Source organism: Amblyomma americanum, chromosome 1 (genome assembly GCF_052857255.1).
Source record: "Amblyomma americanum isolate KBUSLIRL-KWMA chromosome 1, ASM5285725v1, whole genome shotgun sequence".
Lineage (NCBI taxonomy): Eukaryota > Metazoa > Arthropoda > Arachnida > Ixodida > Ixodidae > Amblyomma > Amblyomma americanum.
Window position 1 is genome coordinate 346,948,875 of NC_135497.1, and position 8,464 is coordinate 346,957,338.

The following is an 8,464-nucleotide window of genomic DNA, read 5'->3' on the forward strand; positions in this document are numbered from 1 at the left end:
GAAAATTCCTCCAAGGTGGCGTCTCTTTTCCAATGACGTCATCACGCTTGTACTTGCGAGATTGCCCTGTGGCGGCGATACCTGTATTTTGGTTCTTGCTATTTTCTACTTTACAAGAGCTTTGTTTTTCAGTAGGAGTGGCGTTTTTGTGATCAGGAGCTTATATTCTATCGATACAAGGCAACCTCAATTTCTCCTCAGTGTTCCTTTAATTGGCATCTCCAGGGGATATTAAAGCACTTTGAGTTTACTATCACATTACACTTCTTGAACCTTGTCTCAGTTGCAAGAAATAATTCTGCAAAATAATGAAACGTCAACAACTAGAACACAACCAAAAACTGCATTTCGACCACAAAGCCATCGCTAAGCAAAGCTGCTCTGAGCTGCCACAGGTTAAAATTGTGCCTAGGGCTGATCTGCAGGCAATTTTTTTTGTGCTTCATATCATTCGGACAGAAAATTTCCCATTTCCGAGAGGTGTGCAGAGATGCTCATCCCCATGTTTCAGTTTCTAGATTGTTTGCCTGCATTTATCAAGGATGAGAGCTAAAAGCGTTTCAATCTTACAAAATCATTCTTGTAAGATCGACAATTGGGCTTTGATGCCCCAGCGCCCCGTGCTGAAGAAGGAGCAAAACACAGGCGGAAGACGAGGCTGAAAAAGTTCAGTTTGGCGCACAGGAACGCTTGGCTACCGAGGTACGCTGTACTAGCAAAGATTGTGGCCGTCGACACTTCTTGTTAGCACGGTGCACCCAGCCCCTCCACAAGTGTAAAGACGCAAATCAAACAAGAAGTGTGGACGGCCACAATCTTTGTTAGCACGGCGCACCCCGGTAGCCAAGCGTTCCTGAGCACCAAACTGAACTTTGTCAGCCTCGTCTTCCGTCTGTGTTTTGCTCCTTTAAGCACTCGCCGATGGGGCATCAAAGCCCACTTGTCTTACATTCTAAATATGCGACACCTTCATACCTGGCTGCTGACCTCAGCAAGATATCCGGGTTCTGTGGTGCAGCAGGATTCATGTTAGTGGAAGACTGCAAAGTATGAAAAGTGTTCACATTTGCTACAAAAGACTAATGTACAAGGTAAATTAAAGGGCAACTTCAGAGGATTTTTAAACATATTCAGTTTACTATCACATTACACTTCTTGAGCCTGGTCAGTCTTGAGAAATAATTTTTCCAAATAAGGAGCAAAGAAATTATAAAATACCATTAACTAGAACACAAGAAAACTTGATTTCAATCAACAGATCAAAATATGTTGTTAAAGGGTTTGACTGGTAACACTGGTGACTCACATTCTGTAATGCACTAACTAGCTTTAAAGGAGTATAATTACCCATCTTTTGGGTGTGTGTTTTTGCTTTCTAATGAGGCATCAGGCATTATCATACATGGATTACCTTGTGGTATTCTCCTATTCTCAAGTCTAGCAAGAGAACAGCAGTTCACAATTGGTAGCAAGGTAAGGGAAGTGGTAAAGGAATACGTCTATTTAAGGCAGGTATCAATAGTGACAACTGATCCGGATCATGAGGGAATAACTAGAAGGATAAGATTGCGATGGAGCGCATATGGCAGGGTCTCTCAGGTCATGAATGGCAGTTTACCAATATCCCTCAAGAGAAATGTGTACAACAGCTGTATCTTACCAGTACCCACCTATGGGGCAGAAACGTGGAGGCTAACAAAAAGGGTTCAGCTTAAGCTGAGGAGAACGCAGTGAGCCACGGAAAGAAAAAAGAAAAATGATAGGTGTAACGTTAAAGCAGTATAACACCTACCGTTTGGGTGCGTGTTTTCTTGTTTGTAATGATGCGTAAGGCATTATTATACATGGAGTAGCAGCTAGTAATCTCTTACGACTGCTTAATAATTTATAACCGCATTTCTTTTTTGTCCAGTTTCGGCTTCAGCACTTGAACAAGGACAGTGACGTCAATGTGTGCTTACACGTCACGAGACATGAAAAAACAGCAATATAATCGCTGCTTGCACATTTGTTGTTATTCCAGCAATTGAGGAAGGCTGATTTCAACACTGCAGTAAATTAAAACAATGAAGCAGCGATTCTATGGACACTTTTCCATGGCTCACGTGAAGGAAAAGCCCTCTTTGACGGCAGAGCCATCGTTCGGCTGTTCCAAAACTGAAACAGCATGACAGAAAAAAACAATTATAAATTATTTAGCGGTTGTAGGCAAACATCACATGGTGATTCATGCATAGTAGCGTCTTCTGCATCATTGAAGAAAAGAAAACATGCTACCAAAATTAGGTGTCTATACTCCTTTAAGAGACCGGAAGCAGGAAGAGTGGTTGAGGGAACACACGCGGGTTAATGACATCCTAGCCAAAATCAAGAGGAAGAAATTGGCTTTAGCGGGAAAGTAATGCGAAGGTAAGATAGCTGTTGGTCCATAAGGGATTCCAAGAGAAAGAAAGCATAACAGGGGCGGCAGAAGGTTAGGTGGGCGTAAGAAATTAAGAAGTTTGCAGGCATAAGGTGAGCGCAGCTGGCAAGATATGGTTAATTGGAGAGACATGGGAGAGGCCTTCACTCTGCAGTTGGTGTAATCAGGCTGATGATGATGAAGATTCTCCCATGACTACTAAATAATTTATAATCGAATTTCTTTCTCGCGGTGTTTCAGTTTCAAGAGCTGAATGGGTACTATGACGTCAAAGTGAGCTTATAGGTCATGCGAGGCATGAAAAACTGCAATATAATCGGTGCTGCTACATTTGTCATTCCGACTATTGAGAAAGGCTGGCTTCAACATTGTACTGAATTAAAACGATCAAGCAGCAATTATATCGCATTTTTTCCATGCTTCACGTTACATATAACCTCTCTGATGTCACAGTCTTCACTCGGCTGTTTAAACCGAGACAGCATGACAGAAAATTTCAATTATAAATTATTTATAGGTCCCAGGCAAACACCACATGATGATTCATTCATAGTAGTGTCTTCTGAATCATTGTAGAGAGGAAAACATGCCACCAAATTTAATTGTCTATATATCTTTAAATTATCATTGGGCCTTTTCAAATTGCTGCGCTCGGAGAGCCTGTTCGCTGCCAGTAAATTCACTCTTGACAGGAAGGTGCATCATGCTCACATGAACTGGTCGCCGCCAGAACCAGCCTGCTGGCAATCATTGTGCCAAGGCCGTCCATGGATCACGGAAGGCGAGTGCCCTCTGCTGCTTTGCGTGCTGTGGCGTCTCATTGCTCGCATGCGTACGGTAGAAATCTGATCCTTGGGAGCGAAAGAAAGGACGTTAGTTATTCAGGGCAGCTGCGGACTCTTGCACTCAGATGCATACATTGGTGGCAACAACGCAAGTATATGTCCTTCAGTGCATTGTGTGCTGTCGTGAGGTCTGCATGTATGCTCCGAGATATCCTCAAAAGCATATGTGACGGGCAGTCGCACTCTAAAGACTTGCCTTTGACACCACACAGGAGGGTTAATTGGACAGCGTTAATTGGAAAGACATGGGAAAGGCTTTTGCCCTGTGGGTGTAGTGAGGCTGATGATGATGAAGAGGAGAGAAAAACTGCGCATGCACTGCTCAAACAACACGCTGTAGTCTCAGATTATTGCATATTTGTTAACTACACACTAATTACTTGGGTGCCAATGATCGACCCTGCCTATACTGACTCTCCTGTGGTAGTTGCAATTTCTGTTTGTGAACTAATTCCTGTGGGCTGTAAGCAGAAAACAATCAGGATATGTTCCGCTTAACTGTAGTCTGCCGCCCTCCAGCTGTTAATATTGCTGCCAGCAAGTAATGCACGCATAATTTTGACAAGCGTGCATATCAACTGGTTGAACATTTTTCTGAAGTGCGTGTACTGTACAAATTTAGCTGCACGTCGTGTCTGTATGCTATCGCTTTTACTGCAAAGCTAGCACTCGAATGAAAGGCATTACAATCTGGTCTTGCATGTAGGCCCCGCACTGTGTGTGCAGGCATGATGATCCACACTGGGAAATTTTTCTTTTTGATGAGTCAAATGCAAGGTGAAGTATGCATACGGTATTTCTCAGGTATTTTAAGCACTTGTGGCAGAAGACCCGAGCACCAAGGTTTATGGCAACGACCGAATCGGCACACGCAAGGTTATGCTTCATCTTCAGCTGTCAAATGAAAATTACCTCCGTAGAGAATAAAAATTTTTAACAACAAATTTGGCAGAGTACACATGCACGCCAGCCGGCAGCCACTACTTAAAGGGCCCCGACCACCCTCTGGCTGAAAATGTCCTCTACCAAGGTTGTTGTGAGGCACCGTTCCGGAACACACAACCGCAAACAATTCTTTAATAAAAGACATTATATTGGAGTTACATATATAGCAAACTAGCTACTTTTCCATGCTCCTCTCCTTCCATTCCCTCTCAGAGGTTTTTCTCTCTTCCGCTTGGTCTACTAGCTTTAGTCCTCCATCCCTGCTTGTTCTGTGTGGCTGCCCTTCCGTTTACAAAAGTAGACAGCACCCCTTTTGTTTGCAAGTCAAATGGGGGGCTTTCGGTGGCGCCCGCGTTGGGCCTGTTATGAACGGAATGCACACCAGCCGAAGAGGATTAAGGTGCATATCCCATCGACAGGGATGACCACGGTGGCGCAGCAACAGCAGCGGCAATTTCGACAGCGTCATCAGGTGGACGACGACTGCACAAAAAGGATGACTAGCTGGGAAGGAGCCTGTTCTTCCTACGCTCGGCTCGATGCAAATGACCTTCCCCCTTTGACTGGTTCCCTGCAAGAAGCGACCGACGATGGACAGATGACGGGAAGAGGGGAACGGTGCCTTCCAGTAAATAATCGTGTCTTGACAAGAGCCGCCCCGACCGGAGAGAGCCCACCGCAGTTGTAGCCCACAGCGCGGCACCGGCGTTTTCGATAGACACGTGAATAATAATTATCACCCCTCGTGAATAATAATTATCAGAGGCCCTATCCGTGTCTCACGCGGCCCGATTCGCTTTGGTAAGCCGCATAACCGAAGAATAGCAGGGCTTATAAATTTCCAGCAATACATATATTTAACCAGCATCATGGCACTGAGAAACAGGCTACCGAGTTGCAAGCCGAAGCTGAGACAACGTGCTGCAATGAGAGAAGTGCGCTGTCCCTCAACGCCGTATCGGTGGGCTCGCTACAAAGCTCTCTGTTGCTGAAGGCAGCCTGGCTGCTCCCCTAAACAATAAATATTTTAGACAACAATGCGAGGGGGCAATACGAAAAATGAAACTTTGACCTGACATGAAGCACACAATATATGAGAGAACAAAAAACATAACGATGCTTCCATTCCACATGCGGTTCTCTAGTGTTCTACGCAATCTTTTACAATGGTAGCATTTAAGCAATATCTCTATACTACAATTCAAAGATCCGCTACAAAGCTCTCTGTTGTTGAAGGGAGCCTGGCTGCTTCCCGCAACCATAAATATTTTAGACAAACACAGACAGAGACGCCTGTCTGGCTCTGAAGTATGGTGCTATGCAATGTACATATTGCGACTGATAAGCGTGCGAGTGGCAGTAGCAGAGGCATCCGCAGTAAAAATTCGCTCAGTACATACATGTATCTGTGCAACTGTTGTTGCTGGCTCAGACTTTTCAAGGTCCATTGCAGTGATTTTTCTCTTCGTCATCCTCTGGATAAGCTCCGCTTTTGTTACTGGAACACAAGAAATGAGAGATAAAATAATGAAAGCCACAGCAAACACAGGGCAAGCTACGGAAACGGATCAGTTAGTGTGTCGCGTTCATTGCTTTCCAAAAATCATATGATGCGAAAAATTAGCTGATCTGAACACATCCGATTTCTCCCTGCCTCATGCAATTACTTGAATTGATGAAAAAATCACGAAATATTATTTCGCTCAGAGTAATGCTCACGTCGAGACCTGCTACAACGCGACCACGCAGTTTTTCCCTTTTTTGGGAAGCGTGCGCTGGGCTGCTGTGTGCTCGGATCGCAAGCACAGAGGAAGTGGTATCGTAAGCGTTCTGCAAGTGCTCGCAACAGTAAAAAAGCATGTGCATCGACTTTATGTAAAACGCCACCAAGCTTTGCTAAAAGCATTAGGCTTGACTGTACACGCATCACACGTTTGGCACTTCTGAAATCTGACCACGTAGCGAAGTAACTGCAAAACTCACCTCCAAGCTCCATTACTTGGGCGGAATAGAATGCCTTCTCATCTTTTCCGCCGCGCCAGTAGACGTCCTTTTTTTTCGCCAGGTCGCTAACGCCAGTCGGTGAGGCATCAATGATAGATGTAGTGCAAAGGAAACAAGGACGACATAGAGACGTGTACGAAAGCTTTTGCGCCGTCGGTCGAAGTATTTCACGTACGCATAGCTCGCCGCAGCTGACCAACCCATAGTGGAAGTGTCACATGTGGCTGCAAAACACAGAGTCTAATAACTGTAACAACCACACACACCGACACGAGTGATGACGCAAACGTTGGACGCAAACGACCGCAGACTTGGATTGGCTTGGCGACGCGCACCGCACAGGGCGCTGCATACGATGATGATGATGACCTCTTGGTTACAAACCAGAATAATAAATACGTTTTATTCGTTCAATTTCGTCTGTTTATTTCCTGCGGCAGAACTTGCGTCTCCGACCGTGATCTCTATACCGCTCCATGTCGCAGTCTCTTCGTGCAGCGCATCCGGCCATCCAGTTGACTGCTGATTGACCACATGTAGTAGCAGATGACGCGGGGCTCTACACACCATGAAATACTTATACTTGAAAAGTTACAAATACTACTTTGAAGAGGAAATAGTTATAAAGTCCGTGTCAAGCCGTGCCACAGAGCGTTGGTCCAACATAAGCAGAACCAACTAGCCCGTCAAATCGGTCTTGCACCTGTGACTGCCCATGGAGTGTGAATAGGGCGGCTTAGTGTAACTCTATAGGCTCTATCATGTATGAGCTTTATGGTACCGCTGTAACCTAAATGTCTGAAGTGTTCTGCGATTTTTGATCGCCACTGAATTACACAAAGTAGTCGCTATGTGACAAATCGCCTTCGGTTTCGGTTTCAAAGCTCGTACCTATAGTGGCTCGCGGTGCCTGATTGTGCTTTGCGCTTTTTACTTAGTGCTTTAAGCAGGAAGTTTTGTGCGGCTTACGACAAACAGGAGGCACTATAAAGTCTGGGCCTAGCCGTCAGACGACGCTAGAACATTTTCAGTTTCGGTTTCGATATATAAAAGCTCCTGTTGCGCGGTTCTTGATCATAAATAACGCTGGGCCCTTCCCTGTTCTCTGCGCTGTAAACAGCAACTTCTGTGTTATCTACGATAAAATAAACACTTCTTTTAGAACTCTCCTAAATGCAGCAAGTGCTTGAAAAGTCTGTAATTGCTGCAAAAAAGTATTTTCTGGCACGGTGCGTGGTAGATATTATAATTAAGTACTATTTTGCCACTGACCTGAAATCAGCGACTTAGGACCAGCAGAGGGGGAAATATAGATTGCTGAATAGGTAAATTTATGCAATGAAAGAATTTATGTTAAGAAATCAGAAGTGTGCAAGGTACGAGGAGGAAGAGGCTCTCAATAATAAACTGCTAGTGTGCGCTAGAACACGGAACTGGGTAGCACAACCGCGCCCTCGATCGAGGTGCTTTGATCGAGGTGATCGAGGAGCTCTATAATTACAGTTTCGCAGTGTTCTCTGGCACACCGCTGTCGCGTCCGGGTCGTAATGGCAGCGGGTGAAGTTTTGGGCTATGCTCGATACAATTAGTATAGCGCAGGGACTCCGGAACTCTTTTTTTTTAGTGGGAGGGCAGGACTTCGAGCTTATTTTGTTATTTATTTATTTAATGCTCATTTACATAATAAATTGTATATATATATTTTTTTCAATGTTCAAAGCTTGATGCAAAGTATCACGTTGCGGTGACGACACTCCAGCTGTCAGGAAGACAACAAAAAGGCTTCCAAAATTAACTGTTTAAGGGGCTGACTCACGCCCACTAAGAACTGAATAACTCGGCGGCTGCAATAGGCTTAATTATGCGTGCTCGGCGGTCATCGACCTGAATGCCATGCAGTTCTTGGTCGTGCTGAATTTAAAGCTGGCAAGGAACCTTCGAGATAAAGAACCAAAAGCAGCAAGAATCTGGAAAAATGTGGAATCATTTGCACGTGGCCATGATCAACGACATAAGTCTGGTCGCACCTCGCATTCCAAAACAAAATGATAAAGCCGCGTGCCGGAGGTTGTGAGTACGAACGAACAAACGGTCCAAAGATTTATGGCAATATAAAATTAATTGAAATGAGGAGCTTATAGGTGGGAAGCTGCACGCACGAAGAGTGATCAATTCCATTAAAAAGGCCTGTGCATAGTTTGTTTAAATTCTGCTAATCATGATCATGTACACGGTCAGGTCGATATAT

General features: G+C 44.6%; 1 long non-coding RNA gene across 1 annotated transcript; it reads right to left on the bottom strand.

Annotated features, from left to right (window-relative positions):
- Window positions 1-3,185: 3,185 nt before the first annotated feature.
- On the bottom strand, window positions 3,186-6,271 carry LOC144100128 (uncharacterized). Its single transcript, XR_013307528.1, has 3 exons — window positions 6,196-6,271; window positions 5,613-5,710; window positions 3,186-3,273 (listed from the first exon to the last, which is right to left on the bottom strand). It is a non-coding gene; the product is annotated as an uncharacterized LOC144100128 (long non-coding RNA).
- Window positions 6,272-8,464: the final 2,193 nt, after the last annotated feature.